The 19,744-nt window shown below is 38.6% G+C and overlaps 1 pseudogene; it reads left to right on the top strand.

The window, feature by feature from the left end:
* The first annotated feature begins 273 nt into the window (after positions 1–273).
* Positions 274–527, top strand: LOC114206338 (small ribosomal subunit protein eS21 pseudogene; annotated as a pseudogene).
* The last annotated feature ends 19,217 nt before the right edge of the window (positions 528–19,744 follow it).

Genomic DNA, 19,744 nt, shown 5'->3' with positions numbered 1-19,744 from the left:
GTTAAAGAAGCCAGACACAAAAGGCTATATATTACTCCATTTACATGAAATGTCCAGAATAGGCAAATTCATATAAACAGAAAATGGAGGAGTGGTTTCCAGGGAAGGGAGAATGGTAAGTGTATGCTAATGAGTATGAGGTTTCTTTTTGGGGTGATGAAATATGCTAAAATTAGATCATGGTGATGATCGTACAACTCTAGGAATATACTAAACCGTACCAAATTTTACACTTTAGAAGGGTAAATTTGCGGTGGCAGCTGGTGCGCTCTCCACATGCAAAGCAATGTTGGTGAGTTTGTGGACCTATACCTGCAGCAGAAATGCTCGGCCAGCTACTGCAACATTGGTGCCAGGGACCACGTGTCCATTCAGATGAAGGTGGCGTGGTTGACAAGGTGACAGACAGGTTCAACAGCCAGTTTAAAACCTAAGCTATCTGTGGGGCCATTACCAGGATGGGTGAATCAGACAACTCCATCCTCCTACTAGCCAAGGCCAATAACATCATTTCAAAGAACTTCTGACTGGAGAGGATCACGGATGTGGAATATTTGTCATAAATAAATAGCAAAAACCCAAATAAATAAAATAAAATGAAATGAAAAGTGTGAATTTTATGGCATGTGACATATCTCAATAAAGCTGTTATTTTTCAAATGTCTGGCACAAAGTAGGCATTTAATAAATATTGGTTGGTTTCATTCCCATAAGCCTAAATTCAGATAACAGAGCTGAGGCTATTTCCTGCCCAGGGTTTAACAAGTTTTACCTCCTCTTGCAGCATCAGGTAGGAGTGCCCAAGGGCTGCCAGTGCAGGAAATTGGAAACAGTGATCCAGGTTGTTGGGTTGGGGGGAAGAGCTGGTAAAGAATGGGGCATTCAAAATTAGGGAATAGATGCAGATTCTCTCACCAGAGGCCATTCCAGGCAATAAACTTGGGGGAAGGATAAAGAATAAAAACTGAGACAAGAGACCAGTGGCTTGTGATCTGGAGACAACTTAATTCAATGAACAGCTTCTTATATTCCCCTCTCTAAGTTTCATTTGGCTGCTAGCTTGATTTCTCATAGAGCAAGGACAGGGGGATGTGAGGGCGATCTGGCTGCGACATCTGTCACCCCATTGATCGCCAGGGTTGATTCGGCTGATCTGGCTGGCTAGGCGGGTGTCTCCTTCCTCCCTCACCGCTCCATGTGCGTCCCTCCCGAAGCTGCGCGCTCGGTCGAAGAGGACGACCTTCCCCGATAGAGGAGAGGACCGTTCTTCGGTCAAGGGTATACGAGTAGCTGCGCTCCCCTGCTAGAACCTCCAAACAAGCTCTCATAGAGCAAGGACAGGGATCCCACCGCTTATTCCCAAGCTGATCTAGTCATTTTCCTGCCAGGAAACTATATCTTTTCCAGCTTCATTGAGGTGTAATTGACATATAACTATTCCTTTTAGGTGTACAACATAAAGATTTGATATATGTATATATTGTGAAATGATCACCACAGTTAAATTTAGTTAACATGTATCAACTCACATAGTTACAACCTTTTTTCTTGTGATGAGAAATTTTAAGATCTGCTCTCTTGGAAACTTTTAAAGTACAATATCATATTGTTAGATAGTCACCAAGATGTACATTACATCCCCAGAACTTATTTATCTTATATTTTAGATAAATAATTATATTACTAAGCATAGCAATGAACAACAACAAAGGAGAGTTGAATTTCTAAAATATTTGGTTCCCTACCCTGGGTATGAGTGAAAAAGACTTTGGTAATTCATTGTGTTGTATTAGCAGTAGGTAAACCAGATGCAACTGGACTGCTTAAGTTTTCATTCAATGCAGTCTTTTATGCAGATAAAGAATACTATGTATTCATTAATTTAATCAGTACCATTGAACAAATCCTTGTGGGAATAGAACTAAAATGCATTCAGAACTGATTGTTTACTAAGCACTGTCACAAATGTGATCCATAAAGATAAAACCTAAGAAAGAGCCTTTGAGGCTTAAGACTGGACAACAGTGGCCTTTGAAGAGCAGTTTCATTAGAGAGGTGAACTAGAATTGGAAGGATTACAGTGAGTGGGCAGTGAAAAAGTGAAAGTAATGGGTGTGGGCTCCTTTTCCAAGTCTAGCAGCAAAAGAAAGAATAGATGACATAGCTTGAGGAAGAGGCAGGGTAAAAAAAATTATAGTACCTTATTTTTCTGATGATTTAATATGGGCCCCATGTAGATAGCTTGGAAGAACAGAGAAGCACAACAAAAAAAATAAAATGGTTTATGATCTTTAAATAAAAATAAACTACAAATCTACATTTTCTGCCTAAATTCATATAATAGAAAACAGCATACTAAATTATTTAAAAGCTAGTATACAGTTTAGATTTCTAACTTAACAAAGTACATTTCTATTAAGGGAAGAAGGAAAGGACAAAAAGTGACTTTTCTTTTATGGCAGATGTTGAGTTTGAAGGAAAAATAGGGAAATGACGGAAGCCACTTGGTACTGCTTAGAGATTATTTTCCTTGTTGAGAGCAATAAACTTTTGTTAACAGAAGTAGATCTCACCACAAGAAAAAAAGTTTGTAACTATGGTGGTGATAGATGTTAACTAGACTTACTGCGGTGATCATTTTGCAATGTATACATATATTGGATCATTATGTTGTATACCGGAAACTAGCACAATGTTACGTCAATTATGTCTCAATTTAAAAAATAAATTAAAAAAATGTATGGGAGCAGACCAAAAAAAAAATTCCATTTCCATGTAATAATCAAAATTATGGACTTCAAGGGTGCCTGGGTGGTGCGGTCGGTTAAGCCACCAGCTTTTGGTTTCAGCTCAGATCGTGATCTCAGGGTCGAGAGATCCAGCCCAGGTTGGGGATGGGAATCCGTGCTCAGCTGGGAGTCTGCTTAAGACTTTCTCTCCCTCTCCCTCTGCCCCTCCCCGCCATGCTCCCTCTCTCTCTCTAAATAAATAAATAAAATATTTTTAAAAAAATTATGGACTTCATTTATATTTTAGGCTTCTTTCTCCTCCCCACATCTGGCTCAGATCTGCAGCACCCAGGGCAGCCTGCAGTCAGGGAAGGCAGAAGTCAGGGAAGAGAGTATGAATCGCTTCTCTTCCCTTCCGTTACCCTTCTGCGGCTCCTCCCACCATTTTAGAGCTCGCCAAAACTGGACAGCAGAGAGGAAGGAGAGGAAAGCGGGTAGAAAAATTCTTACTTAACTGATGCTGGATGCTACGGGCTCCTTTTAGACTTGGCAGATGTGTAAACCTGGTTTTTCCTCTCCTAGAAGGTGTTGGGGTGATTTTGCAAACCCTGTCACCAGCACTACCACTACTGCTACTGGGTATCGCAAACTCTAGTCCAGCTAGTCTTTTGTGATTTCTTCCATACCCCGAGGTATCCACTTTTGGCCTTCTGCTTCTGAGGCTTCCCCTCGGACGGGAACTAAGACCCCGCCAGGATGACTTTCTCCCAACGTTATCCACCTAGATCTGGTCCTTGGGAAACATCACAGCTCTTGGCACTGTGACACACTCTAAAAGGGCAGCTACTTCCCAAACGACAACCATTGACCACTTCCTCTAAGTTCTCATCCCTTAGATTTTTCAGGGATAATTCTGACACCAGCCTTCTGGGTCCCCCAAACTGCAGGAGACACATACTACACTCTTTAAGTGGTTTCCTAACTTCCTCTCTCTTGCCTTCAGCTGAAGGGGAAGCTCCCCTACCCTCACACTCTTCCCACCACCTATGGGATCAGCACACCTACAAATTTATACAAAATTATATGTGCATATAGTTAAATTTTTAAATAAAAAAATAAATAAGACAAAAGCAGTTAAAGAGCCAAGCATAGTGCCAGGAAGATAGTAAGCATGAATGAATGTTAGCTTTTATAGCTAAATATTAGCTTCTCTGAACGGTCATCTATATGATTGTTAAGAAATGGAAAAAAGATAGAGTCATCTTTTAAAGACCTGGCTAGCTACATGCCAGGAAACCAATTCCCTTTGTTAAAATATAGTTAGAGGCATGCCTGGGTGGCTCAGTCAGTTAAGCATTTGCCTTTGGTCATGATCTCAGGGTCCTGGGATCGAGCCCCGCATCGGGCTCCCTGCTCAGTGGGGAGCCTGCTTCTCCCTCTGCCTCTGCCCCTCCCTCTGCTTGTGCTCTCTCTCAAATAAATAAAATCTTTAAAAAATAAAATAAAATATAGTTAGAAATATTAAGGACTATGCCTTGTGACATATTTTTACAACAAAGATGGTATGACATAGTTAAGTGAGATCAATACACTTACAGAAGCAAAGAAAGTTTTACCAAAACATGACACTATGAAAGAAAAACTAGACATACGTGGCACAGCACGTTGAAAATGGTTAGGATTAGGGGTGCCAGTTTAGCTCAGTCAGTTAGGCGTCTGTCTGCCTTCGGCTCAGGTCATGATCCCAGGGTCCCAGAATCGAGGCTTGGATCTGGCTCCCTGCTCGGTGGGGAGTCTGCTTCTCCCTCTGACCCTCCCCTTTGCTCATGCTCTCTCTCTCTTTCTCAAATGAATAAATAAAAAAAAATCTTAAAAAAAAAAAGAAAAGAAAATGGTTAGAATTAAAAAAAAAAAAAAAAAACCCAGGGTGCTACAGTGAACAGAGCAATTTTGGTGCCTTTTCTATAAACAAGGTGGAATATAAATGAAATAAATTACAATAGCTCTAATTGTGCCTTGCAGATCACACAATCAACATGGCAGAGGTAATTTGATGAGGCATTAAAATGGCCGAAGTGATAAGATTGCCATGTTCTTGTTATTTGAGGCATCCAGACCGAACTAGAGATGTTCGCACACTCTGTATTCATGCCTTCATTAAAAAAAATATGCACCTATTTCGTATAAAGTATTTTCTTTACAGCCTGTGATGGATATAAACAACTATGACACAGTAATTGGCCTTGAGGCATGTACAGTCTAGTTGGAGAAGATAAACAAAGCAAGCTGTATTTCAATTTAGAAATTTTGTGGAAAACTAAGCTAGCTAAGTAAAGTGTTAGGTACTTATCATTAGAAGAAACATTTGCTGTTACTGTCAAATTCTATATATTTTCAAATTCAAAGTGTCAATTTTCAAGTTTGTGGCTGTTGGGTAGTAGATAAAAGATGCATATGGTAAAAAAATATTCTAATGATGTTTTTAAATATCATATTCATATGCATTTCTTACATACCACGGAACAAGAAATGTCCTCATTTCCTTCCTTCCTTCCTTCCTTCCTTCATTCCTTCCTTTCCTTCTTTCTTTTAAAGATTTATTTATTTGAGGGGGGGGCAGAGGGAGAGGGAGGGAGAATCCCAAGCAGACTCTGCACTCAGCGCTGAGCCTGATGTAGGTCTCAATCTCACAATCCCAAGACATGACCCCTAGATCACAACCCAAGCTGAAACCAAGAGTTGGACACTTAACTGACTGCACAACCCAAGCATTCCAGAATGCCCTAATTTTCAAAAACACTAGTTTTTACTTCACTAGCCTATTATTGCATTTCCTTCGTTTTACTTCAATCCCTATGGCTTGCAATCCGCAGAACTTGATAGGTATATTTCAGGCCAGCATAACACTTGGCCAGATGTCATTCTCTGTTCTCTTTATAGAATTTCTGCAGTGTTTCCTCTAAATGTTTTTTTCTATAATATAATCTATCTTCCTTTTTTTGTTTCCCCCATTTCTTTTTTTTTTTAACTCTAATCACATAACCCAATAGAGATCTAAAAGTCCTTATTTCAGCATCTTCTAATCTGCTACTGAATTCTTCCCAGACCCGTGATTTAACATCTGTGTTCAATATTCTAATCTACCAAAGAAAACTGGAGCTCAGCTTTATTTGCTTCTTTCAACCTGGGGGGAAAAAAGGCAGAATAATTGAACTCATCAGCTTCCTGATTTGAGATCTTTATAATATAGCTTCATTATTTTGACATGAATTCCCTAGACATTGGGCTCACCCATAGCCAAATTTAAGGGCAAAAGCATCCAAAAGACAAATATAAATTACTTTTGGATTACTCAACCTCTGCTTCTCCTGATACAGACAACTGAGTTGACATTATATTTTACACAGTGAAAAGGGATACCTCTGGCTAGCAATTAGCCTTTTATATGACTTCGTGATATTGTATCCAAAGAGATAGAATACAGATTTGTTAATAACCCTTTTAAATGTTATATTTAAAATAACTTTAAAATTGGGTCATAATGAGTGATTCTTGAAAAATCCCCAGCTAATTTTAATGCCTTAGCTTTAAATAATGCTGAAACACAATGGCTTCATCTTGGAAAATTTGACAACCAAATTGATACTAATTAAAGCAATGTGTGCAATTTTCCTAGGGCTCTAAAACAAAATGGAATTTGAAACAGTAACAAACTAGAATGACTGTCAGAAAATTAGATAATTAAAAGATTTTAAAAGAAGCACACATGTAATACAGTAGAGAATAGGTAGTTCTACAAGGTATAAGATGGAATGCAATTTATGTGATTCTTTTAAAAAGATAATACCTGAATGCATTTAGCAGGGCTGACCCTTGGATAACCTTAACCCTGAGGTAGAACTGGGGCCTGAATCCAGGATGGGACAGGAAGAAAATCAGAGCCAGTCATAGAGTTGGGTCATGGGGCAGCAAGCTAGTGTTCAAATGACAAATTCACCACTGACCCAACTGGCATTGAAATTTGGTCCATTCCAGTGGGTAAGGGTATAGAAAATAGAAAAAAATGAAGTCAGGGAGGCAGTGATTTTGGAATTTCAGGAGCAGAAATCTAACAAAGCCTTGGGTTTATGGAGCACAGGATTCAGCTCTCAAGAATAGGCTGTTAGGATCCCATCCACATGGATTTGGTTCAGTGTTCCTGTTTCAAAGGGGATCTTGAATTCTGAAGAGCTAACTGAGGCAGAAATCCAGTCAGATGGTCTGGAATAACACAGAGGGATGAGGAGAGGCTGTGGTTTTGGGGCATATGAGAAGCCAGGGTTCTCCCCAGGCACACAAAACCCAGGTTCGAAACAGTAAGACTAATCCCACACTCGCATGGCTCTGGTCTGAATCTGATAAAATATTGCCTCTTAGGTACTAAGATAAAAGCAATCAATGGTTGCAAGGTAGTTAGGAAGGTGGTGAGGCTACATGTTGGATTGAGAATACCAATGCCTTAAAAGAACAGGACAAGCAAAAGTAAAAACCAGTAAGAACCCAGTTCTCAAGAAGTTATTTGTGATATAGAAAGAATAGAATACTCAAAAAGGAATGCTTTGTACTTAGATAGATTCAAAAGAAGGTTCTGCTTAACTGTTATATCCAGTTATGACACAAGAGTGGTTCCTGCTTCAGGGTACTTGGTAGTTAATTTTTTAAACCCAAAATGTTATGAAAGCTAATAGTAATAGATATATTTACTGAGCACCTCTGTTGGGCCAAGCATTCTATAATGCTCTCAACAACCTACAACCTACAAGGTAGTTAGACTATTATCACTATTTTACACACAGGGAAACTAAGAGTTAAAGAAGTACAGTAAATGGTCCCCAGCCACTCAGCTTATAACATGCTGAACTGGGTCTGGTTCCAGTAAAACAGTTGAAAAGAAATAGACTTATATTTTGGAATAAAATATATACTGTTTATTGCCAGGTAACTTAAGCAAAAAAAAAAATGGATATATAGTTAAGCTTACTTTAGTATACATGTACATATATAGCAAAATAAAAATAAAATACAAGCTTTACTACTGTGATACTCTAATGCTAACTGGTCCTTTCTCATTCAGATATTAGGGAAATGTGTATAATGTCTATTCTTCTCAATCTCTGTCTTGGTTTTCTTAGTGCCTGCCTTTTTACTCCCCCAGATACATTACCCCAGTTTCTTTGCTAATCCTAAGTGAAATGGAACTTGTGTTTAAAATCTGCTGGTACGGGGCACCTGGGTGGCTCAGTTGTTAAGCATCTGCCTTTGGCTCAGGTCATGATCCCATAGTCCTGCGATCTATCCCACATTGGGCTCCCTGCTTGGCAGGAAGCCTGCTTCCCCCTCTCCCACTCCCCCATCTTGTGTTCCCTCTCTTGCTGTGTCTCTTTCTGTCAAATAAATAAATAAAATAAAATAAAATAAAATCTGTTGGTATTTAAATTCCAACTTACATTTCCTTCAAGACTTTGGGTGATACTAAAACATTACTATGGAGTCTCCTCCCAGCTACTCTCTATCAACTGATATCAACTAATACCTGATGACAGAAAAGCTAAGGAATAAGGTAATATTGTTAGCAAGGATAATAAAAATTTTAACAAAAATTACCAAAAACTCTAAAAATTATAAAGAAGATGCTATGGATGCCATGTTACATCTATTCACAAAGATTTGTTTCATTATAAAGGAACATTTATAATTAACATCTAGTATTGATTAGAAAATCAATTTCCAGGGATAAAAATAGTATAGTTGTAGTATGTAAATATGTGCATCACATAAAGAAGGCTGCAATACTAAGATTTCACTGATTTCCAAGCAAAATAATATCAGATGTGTCAAATAAAGGCATACATTGAGTATCTGAGGGGAGAATGAAGGTCAAGTTTAGGGATAGGAGGGGAATGTCTCCCTGATGCAGGGAGGGGAAGAAAAGAAAAACAGCAGCATTCACAATAATTGGAATGGAGAAGCAGACTTTCATCAAGGCAGGGCAGATTTGAGGTCCTAGAAAATGCTGGTGACAATTAAATATCTTCTTTTTGTCAGTCCACCCTACCAGATCCCATCTCTCACATCTCCAATCAAATGTACTAATGGAATGTGTTCCACATACATGACCTTAATGATGGCTCCAGAGGTGGAGATGAGACCCAAGCCAGATGTGAGAGTTTAGCCAACCATACAGTCAGAAGAAGCAGTGTCCACACAAGTCTTCCCTCACTTACAATGTCAACTACAAATTGGGGGGGTTTCCCAAAACACCCTCAGTTTTGATACTTTGCTAGGACTCAGAATGCACTAAAACCTGCTGTATCCACAGAGTTATGGGCTATTAAAGGGGCTAAAACCAGCCAAGAGAAAAGATGCATAGAGCAGAGTCCGGGAGGGGTCTGAGCTTCTTGTCCCCTCAACATGGAGTCATGGAGAGTGTTAACTTCTTCTAGCCACAACATGTGAAGATATGTATGGCCAGCAAAGGAAGCTTGCCCCAATCTTTGGTGTTTAGAGTTTTTTTGGGACCCCATCACATACCACCTGTGTGGCTGACCTTTAGTCCCCAGCTCCACTTGGAGGTTAGGCTGATATCTTTATTCTCCAGGCCCTCTGGAGGTAAAACTGATACCAAGTGGCCCCAAACCCCCATAATAAATCACATTTTTAGACTGATACTGCATGGGTCAAAGCCCCCAGGCAAAGATACATCTACCAGCAGGACATTCCAGGGGACTAGAAATCACCTCCTGGTAGTTTGGGGGCAAAGGCAGACCTCTCTTTGGGTAAGGTTAATTCTTGACTACCTATCAGGCAAATCAAAATTCTTTCCCAGGAATTTTCATTTTGGAAATAGAAGAGAAGGAACTGTCTTAGGATCCTCAGCAGCAGAGCTTGAGACAAGATTCTCATGTAAGTGATTTGCTGAAGGACTGTTCTTAGGAGAAAACAATCAGGATGTGAGTGAAGCACAATAGTACAGGGGAAGATACTAAGCAGAAGAAATAGTTTCAGCTGAAGTCTAGTCATAGCCAACTTCCACCAGAAACTCTTGAGCGTGATTGATCGTACCTCAAAATTGACATACCTTGAGAAGGTGTTTTTGTACCCTCATATCAGTCAGCCATTGGCTGTAGGCCACCAAAGTGGTGGGGCATTATTTCACAGGCATTTCCAGATGATGCAGCAACTAGTGGCCCAAGACTGTTCTCCAAAATTGGATGCAGCTGCACTAGCACCAGCTCAAAGGTAGATGCACTGACCTGGAAAAGGGGGTAGGATGGGTGGGCCATCAGTAACATTTATTACAGTCCACACCTTCCACTGCTCAGATCAGCTTGTCTGTCACAGTGAGTTCACTACACCCAGTCACAGTTTCTCTAGGATTCTGGTTGATCACAATTTCTGGGGAAAGTTACAAAAGGAGGATCAATGGAACAGATTTCTGCCCCCAGCTGCTATATGTGATCACAAGTCCAGATACTCATGATGTCCCTCCTCTACTGCTTCATTCTTAATTATTCTCCCCATTGACAAGCATTTCCACTGGTCTAAGTTTGCATGGTAGAATAACCCAGACACCCAGTGGGATTAGCACTAGGGCCCTTCTCAAGCTGTGGTTGCTATTTTTGCCTATTTATAGTTAGAATCAGGGTGAGAATACCAAGAGATGCCACAGTGCATCACCTGAATTTCTTCCTGTTCCTTTATGTATCAACAGCTCTACCTCCTCAAATGATGAAAGTCAGTTACCCCTGCCAGTGTAGTCATTACTTTCTTTGCTTACCAGCTGCTGTAGAGGGACAAGAAGTGCAAAGTGACCAGAATGCAGCTATAGCTTTAAGTTTAGAGGTACTCTATGTTGCTTAGTGCAAAGACCCCACTACTATGGAAATTTAGACCTCTCAACCCACAGATCTCAAAGCTGCAAGGAAAAGAAGACAAATCCTCCAAGTGGGTCAGTGGGAGTGATGTTGAGTGGGGATACTACTATTTCTATACCTTAGTTTCTGAACCTATGTATTCTAACTACTGGGGACATAGCACCATATAATACTCATCACTTTAAGATGTATACACCATTCCGAATAATAATGCCCTTTTCTCACATAACAGTCATCTCTAAGCTACCACCTCAGCAGAAGCTTTGAAAAGCCATTCCAATCGATAATGACACAAACAAATGGAAAGATATTCCATGGTCGTAGGTTGGAAGAATTAATATTATTAAAATGTCCATATTATCCAAAGTAATCTACAGATTCAATGAAATCCCTATCAAAACATCAACAGCATTCTTCACAGAACTAGGACAAATAATCCTAAAAGTTGTATAGAACCACAAAAGACAAAGAAATAGACAAATAGCCAAAGAAATCTTGAGAATGAACAACAAAGCTAGAGGTATCACAATTCCAGATTTCAAGATATGCTACAAAGCTATAGTAATCAAAACAGTATTAACACATAAACCAATGGAACAGAATAGAGAGCTCAGAAATAAACTCACAATTATATAATCAATTAATCTATGACAAAGGAGACAAGAATATACCGTAGGGAAAAGAAAGTCTCTTCAATAAATGGTGCTGGGAAAACTGAACAATTACATGCAAAAGAATGAAACTGGACCACTTCCTAACACCATACATAAAAACAAACTCAAAATGGATTAAGACCTATCTCAGTGTGAGACCTGAAACCATAAAAATCCTAGAAGAGAACACAGGTGGTAATTTCTCTGACATGGCTGTAGTAATACTTTTCTAGATATGTCCCCTAAGGCAAGGAAAACAAAGGCAAAAATAAACTATTAGAACTCCATCCAAATAAAAAGCTTTTGCACAGCAAAGAAAACCACCAATAAAACAAAAATTCAATCTGCTGAATGGAAGAAGATATTTGCAAATGAAATATCCAATAAGGGGTTAATATCCAAAATATATAAAGAACTCATACAACTCCACACCAAAAACCCCCCAAACAATCCAGTTAAAAAATAGGCAGAGGACCTGAATGGAGATTTTTCCAAAGAAGACATACAGATAGCCAAAAGACACATGAAAAAATTCTCAGCATTACTAATCATCAGGGAAATGAAATCAAAACCCCAATGAGATATCATCTTACACCTTTCAGAATAGCTAAAATCTAAAACACAAGAAATAACAAGTGTTGGTGAGGATGTGGAGAAAAAGGAACCCTCATACAATGTGGGTGGGAATGTAAATTGAAACAGCCACTGTAGAAAACAGTATGAAGGTTCCTCAAAAATTAAAAATACAAACACTATATAATCCAGTAATTCCACTGTTGGGAATCGCCAAAGAAAATGAAAACACTAATTAAAAAAGATATATGCACCCTATGTTGACTGCAGCATTATTTACAATAGCCAAGATATGGAAGCAACCTAAGTGTGTCCACTGATAGATGAATGGATAAGGAAAATGTGAGATATATATGTCTTACATGGAATATTATACAGCCATAAAAAGGTTGAGACAACATGGATGGACCTAGAAGGTGTTATGCTTAGTGAAATAAGTCAGACTGAGAAAGGTAAATACCATATTATTTCACTCACATGTGAAATCTAAAAAAAATTAATAAACAAAAAGCAGAGTTGGACCTATAAATACAGAGGACAAACTGACAGTTGCTAGAGGGGAGGGAGATGAGGTGATGGACAAAATGGGTGAGGGGGAGTGGGAGATACAAGCTTCCAGTTATGGAATGACTAAGTCACAGGGATAAAAGGTATAAAAATATAGTTAATGGTACTGTAATAGCATTGTATGGCAACAGATGGTAGCTATACTTGTAGTGAACATAGCATAATGTATAAACTTGTCAAATCACTATGTTGTACACCTAAAACTAATGCAACATTGTGTGTTAACTATCCCCAAAAACAAACAAACAAACCCCCCAGCCATTCCACCATATTATCAGGCTGATAGCTCCTGGGTTGTGCTATATGTGGTAGAACGAGTGGATTCCATAGTCACATGCATGTTGCCTCATCTCCTTTGCCATAAGGTGGATCCTTTGTTCTAAGGAGATATTATGTGGGATCTCCCATCAGTAAATCAAATAGTCTGTGAAACCTCAAAGAGTAGAGTTAGAGCAGACCCTGTGAAGAAGAAAAACACACCCATACCCAGAAGCACCACAGTACAAATGAATCTTTGCTCTTTCAAAGGTGGACATTATCTCATATAAGCAAGGAAACCAAAAGGTCTTCTCAATGGAGTATAAATGCTCCTCTCAACTATCCCAAGCAAAAACGAGCATTTTGGCCCTTTAGTTCCATACCGTATCCTATGGTCATGGCCAAGGTCAACAGTATCCCTCTTCTCCTGCTCAGATTGCAACATCTCTGACCCAGAAGATCTTTCACATAAGTATTTAAGAAAAGTATCCTAATCTACACCACAATCTATATAAATGAAGAATTCTAAATTTATCTAAAGCCTCTAGGTACATTAAGACCAGTTCCTCATTTATCAGAGGCTTCTATTCTCTTTCCACTTTAAAGTTAATTTTACCTCTAGATGCTATTTGCTGGATAAAATGGAAGGAAAATAGGAGTTACAATCCTGCCTTCTTTAGTAAGCACTGCTTATCTTGCCTAAAACAGCTAAAGGGTGCCTTTTCAATTATTTTAATCCAATAATCTAAACATCTTAAAAGAAAGTAGAATACACCTGAAAATAATGTAACATTGTGTGTCAACTTCACTTCAATTAAAAAAAGAAGTAGAGGGGGCACTTGTCTTATTTTTTGCATTTCTTATCCATTGGAATTCCAACCTTCCAGTTTCAAAGATTCATGCCACATTGTGCTGTTTGTCTTTTAATCATGTGCCATTCCGTCTGTTTTTTAAAGATCATTTCAAAATCTGAGTTTATCACAAAGTTCCTTATATAGCTAATTTTATTTCCTTATGTGCCAGTTACCTCATTTTCCCAATGAAATAATTAATGATTGAATAGTGATAATTTCATATTTGTAAGAAACTCATATTTTAAACCATATTCCTCTACAGATATTCTAGCCTTAGTACCATAATTCATTTTTCTGTATTTAAAGTAAAATAAATTTCTGACTTGGACAATCCCATTTTTCAGGTCCAAAGCCAAAGGGACAGAAAGGACATAGTCTCCTCTTCAGAGATTCCAATCTCAGATTATCTTCAGCTCTTTGTTAGTAAAATTTAAATTCATAGTTATATTTCCCATTACTGCATTATCTACCTTATCAGAGAAGAATTGTTCCTCAGGGTTGGCATGTATCTTTAGAAATCTTTCTCTTCACTAGATTCAACAAAAAAAAATCCAAACTCAAGTTATTTTAACCACTATCATTAATTTGATTTTGTTGTTGTCTTTACACTTTTTACATCATTTCCCCCCCAGAAATCTTGTCCTCTTTAAAATTGCATAATATTTTCTGAAAAATAGATTCTTTGTTCCAGGAGTTTGCAACACTCTCTAATCAAAGAGACAAAATAAAATTCCAACCTGATCTACAAGCTTTGGAAGTTCAGAGGTGGGACAAACTGGAAAGAGAAATGGCTTTGTAATTAAATCATGGATAAGTTGCAACCTATCCATGAATGAGATGGAATGAGGAAATGGATTTCAAGAAAACAAGAAGAACTGGAAAAACTCAAGATGTACTCAGAGGACAAGTGAACTAGTTTATCTGGAGGGTTTGGAGAATGAGATGTGAGACTTAAATCTGGAATGTAAATGTGGAGGATTTACATGCCAAGCTAAGAATTAGTATCCTAAGAATTAAGATATTATCTTAAGCAGAAGTTCTAGATGGGGCTTAGGAAGTGAATTGATGTTATCAAAATTTTATTTTAGGAAGATGTGTGATGGCATTAAATAGAACTGTTGGAGGACTAATACCAGTAATTTTGAAGTAATTCAAGCATAAAAGAATAAACCCTCATATTGATGGTAGCAAAAATGGAAATAATGGGTACATGGGAAACCCATTTCAAAACATGGGGCTTATTTAGCTGTTCCTAAACAATTAAAGAGAGAATTACCATATGACCCAGCAATTCCCCACTAGGTATATTCTCAAAAAAATTGAAAACGGGTATTCATACAAAAATTTGTACATGCATGTTCATAGTAGCATTATTCCTAATAACTGAAAATCTAATCAACTCTTCAAATAATGAAAGAAGAAATAAAATGTGGTATATTCATATGATGGAATATTATTTGGCAAATAAAAGGAATGAAGAAATGATATATGCTACAACATGGATAAACCTTGTAGGCGTTATAAAATAAGCCATACACAAAACTACCAATATTGTATGATTCCATTTATTTGAAATATCCAGAATAGGCAAATCCATAGAGATAAAAAGCAAATTAATGGTTTCCACGACTAGGGAAAGGAGATGATGGGGACTGACTAATGAGTACAGGGTTTCTTTTCATGATGATGGAAATGTTCTGGAGCTAGATAGTGATAATGGCTACATACCAATGTGAATGTCACTGAATTGTATATTTTAAATGGTTAAAATGGTAAATTTTATGTTACATGTATTTTACCACACACAAAACACACACAAAAAACAACAAAAGACAAAAAACAAAAAACACAGGTCTTGCTAATTGATTGGAAATGTTAGAGAGAAGGGGTAAGCCATGATATTATCATTTAAAGTATGGTTGATTAGGATACTGATGTCACCATTAATTGAAATAAGAAAATTAATTAGGGAGCTTATTTAGGAAGAAACTATGTGGCAGTCACATCCTTTTATGGCAGGGAGGTTATGGGGTCAACATTAGGTTTTCTTCCTTTTTTTTTTAAGGTATCATTGACTCAGGTGTACAACTTAGTGATTTGACAAGTTTATACATTATGCTATGTTCACCAGAAGTAGAGCTACCTCTGTCCCATTTTATTGCAATTACAATATGATTGACTATATTCCTTATGTTCTGCTTTTTATTCCTGTGACTTATTCATTCCTAACTGGAGGGCTGGATCTCCCTCTCCCCTTCACCCATTTTATCCATCCCTCACTCCCTCCCCTCCGTCAACCATCAGTTAGTTCTCTGTATTTATAGTTCTGATTCCAATTTTTGTTTGTTTATTCACTTTTTAAGATTCCATTATGAGTGGAATCATATGGTATTTGTCTTTCTCCATCTAACTTATTTCCCTTAGCATAATACCCTCTAGGTCATTCATGTTGTCTCAAATGGCACCATCTCATCCTTTTTATGGCTGTGTAATATTTCATTGTGTATATACCATATTTTCCTTATCCACTTGTCTGTTGATGGACACTTAGGTTACTTCCATGTCTTAGCTGTTGTAAATAATGTTGCAATAAATACAGGGGTGCATATATCTTTTCGAATTAGTGTTTTCATTTTTTTCTGGGTAAATACCCAATAGTGGAATTATTGGATCATATAGTATTTCTATTTTTAATTTTTGAGGAACAACCATACTATTTTCCACAGTGGCTATTTGAGTTTACATTCCCACCAACAGTGCATGAGGGTTCCTTTTTCTCTACATTCTCACCAACAATTGTTATTTCTAACATTAGGTTAGAGTGACTCATTAGCAGGGTGGTATAAAGTCCCTGCCATTTGGGTCCAACGCAGGGAAAACTCTGATGGGCCAAGCTTCTCCACGGGTTCCATCAAAGCTGTCATTTGGGCCTGCATCACAGCTCAACTTCTCCATCTGCCAAACCCTTGCTTCTTTCTCCTTTCTTCCACAGTATTGATCCCAACAGCATTTCCTAATAAGCATCCTGAACCCTAAACTCCAATCCACTGTACTTCCTAGAAAATCCAACCTGCAAGAATTGGTGCCAGAAGTGGTCTGAGAAAACAGGCAAGATGGGGATTTAGAGCTAGTTCATTCACTACCTGCTTGGCAAAGAGGATGCCATCACTGATGGTAAATGAAGCAACAACAGCGTCTGGCTACAGGGAGCTATGCAATTGTTCAAATTTCCACTAGTAGTGAGATGGAATGGCATAGTAGTGGAAAGTTATACTCTAGCTGGTTTGATGTATCAGACATTTGAAAAATATGGATACAGTGGTAATTACAAGGACAATGGAATTCCGTAGCTAATGCCAAACTGGATTGATGCTCTAGAAAAAGGTAAAAGGCTGAGAGCAATTAATAGGCAATTGAAAGTCAAGTGGAAAACCAGGGGGCCCCTTAGCAACATATAAAGTGGCTATCTGTAGCAAGAAGGCAGAAAAAACTTAGGATCAGGCCCAGAACTTAATTGTCAGGATAGGTACTTTCCAAAAAAGTTCAACTTTCAAACAAGACAGCTCTGCTATAGTTAAGTTCTAGACTCTGTTTGAGAAAAAATTGGGCCTTAACTCTTGGAGTGGGGACATTTGGGTTGATATCCCTGGAAATCTTGAACTCTTAGATTTCCCTGAGTTATGAGCCTGTGTAAGTAGCCCAGACCTCCCTATTCAGAGCTACCACTTCCTCTTGCTTGAAGAAAATGCAGATTTCTACTCCCTGCAAGACAATATGCGCCCATCTCAGAATCTGTGAGGTAGGTAGTTGGGGAAAGATTTTGATGAGGGTCATAACAAAACCCAGCTCGGGACATGTTGGGACATGAAAGAGGACAGAAGGGAGATCAGGACCCAGATGGTATGCGCTGGAAAGAGCTGGAAGTATGCCTGAGGCTGTATTCTTGAGTACTTGATCAAGGGGATTAGAACAAAAGATTGGAAAAAGTGTTTTTTATTAAGCCCTGCGATACAGGATTTAACAAGGATCCCAAAAGAGGGGGTATCTGTGAACTCTCTGTGATCTCTGTGAACTCACCAACTGGGTAACACCTAACAGCATGGAAAAAATGATGGCCCACAATAAGGCAGGCCAAAATGCCAGAATTCCTGTGACAGATGGAAAAGGAAATTGAAAGGCACAAGGAAATGAACATGCTGGAGTAGAAATACTGTATCACAAAAATATCTCCATAAATGATTATGTTCCATGCAAAGACGGACGTGAAGGATACCCAATTTAGCAAGACAATCAGTAAAAAATTCAGTGTTAGTTCTCTTTTGTATGCTAGGTTTGACGACAAAAGAGATGGTTACAGTACCAGGCTCACTTAGGGTAACAGTGATGATAAGACCCCAAAAAGATAGAGACCACATGGTAGCACTTAATTAGATGCTAGGTAGATGCAATTATTGTAATGAGTGGCAAGTTCAGACTGGTAGCCAAGAGAACTGATCCACAGAGAGTTATGGAGATGGTTAGTAGAAAACTGCACACTGAGGTCTAAAACAGATGGACAAAATTAATTGTATTACTCAACTTGTACCCTTAGAAGAAATCAAGGATGGCTAAATAGGAGGCTGAGGGTAATTTTTCCAGTAAAACTTCATGATCTTCTAATCAAGTTTCAGAATTGAATACTTTATTTGGGGGGGGGGTGCAGTCCAGAGGATGCCAGTTTCTCAGAAGGAAGAGCTAGCTGCACAACAGCAGAACAAATCTGCTGGTAAAATCATTCCCCAGTAGGACCTATGGCCATTTATGCAGATACATACATACTGGGAAAGGGGGACTGTTGGATATCGCTTTAAGATGAATACAGTATCCTGAAGAATAGTGTCTCTTTCTCACATGGGAATTATGTCCAAAAACAGCAGAGGTGCCAGCTGAGGGTGAGAGACATCTAGAGAAGCTGCAATTACAGAAGCTGTAGTTCATCTCATTAACATTCCTCTTCCAAGTTTTCCCCAGTAGGGTAGGCCAACCAGAATCCTAGAGGAACTTCTCTCTGAACATATTTTAAGAAGTAGATTTGAGCAATGCAGAGTGGAGAGTGGTGGCCATGAAACTGTGCTATCCAGAGCCTCATTCAAAGAAGGGCTTGCTAAATACAAAGCATTCTGATATTAAGTAACAATAAAGGACACTCAAACTGCTCAAATTGCTTTTCCCTAGCCTTTGGTTCCTCCCCTGATTACAAGAAGGATAGTATAGAGGTAACTGTCTCAGTTGGCTCTGCCTCAGCAGAAATATTAGTGGTACAGTTACAAATCTGCCAAATTTGAGGTGATGGCGGAATACCCAGCACAAAATTTTCAGGAAGCATTTGCATGGAGCTTGAGAAAAATGTCAGAACTAGATAAAGATGAAGTAATTTGAACATCAGTCATAAGCTTGGCTAAGATAAACCAGTTATTTCTCTTTCTGCATTTCAACTTACTTTCTGATACTGACTTACCCTCTGACTCTGTTCCACCGGACTGACAGGAAAATTGTCCTCAGCCATTCTGGGGTGTGCTCTTCTCCTTGAGTTGTACTGTAATTTTAGGGTCAAATACAGTGCCAGGGCAAGGAGAACTTATATAGTTACCACTAGGAGTCCACTGTCCTATCTCCATGGTCCCTCCAATTTCAGAAGCTCTCTGCTGCTTTTGTGTCAATTTAGTGCCTGGGATCATTTTTAGACTGCCCATGTTCCATCTCCCTGGATGGTCCCAGAGCCATTTCTCTCTATCTACTTTCTTTCTCTCTACTATCCACCTGGTGGCACTACTTGAAAGCAGTACCCCTGTGTCTAAACTCTGGACCCCATGAGTCTCCTTTTCATCTACTATCCTCAATCCAAGAGAATATCATTTTAGTCTGAGGTAGACCTTTGTTCTTTCATGTTTCTTCTTTTTTTTTTTAAGATTTTATTTATTTATTTGACAGAGAGACACAACAAGAGAGGGAACACAAGCACCGACTGAGCCACCTAGGCGCCCCTCATGTTTCTTCTGAGACATGCCATTTATGCCTGGAATTTTTATTCTCCCTTTCCTCTAACTTCCCCTTTTAGTTTTTCTAAAGTCTTACACTTCTGGAATGCAAAAGCCAAGGAGACTTGTGGGTTATTTCTGCTTTCCATTCTGCTGCATACCTCCTTGGAGGCAATAATC

This window comes from Eumetopias jubatus, unplaced genomic scaffold, assembly GCF_037043125.1.
Source record: "Eumetopias jubatus isolate StellerSeaLion01/CBP00866 unplaced genomic scaffold, mEumJub1_p1.0 scaffold_7, whole genome shotgun sequence".
Lineage (NCBI taxonomy): Eukaryota > Metazoa > Chordata > Mammalia > Carnivora > Otariidae > Eumetopias > Eumetopias jubatus.
The sequence above is the reverse complement of the archived record's forward strand: the minus strand, read 5'-3'. Positions and strand labels throughout refer to the sequence as shown.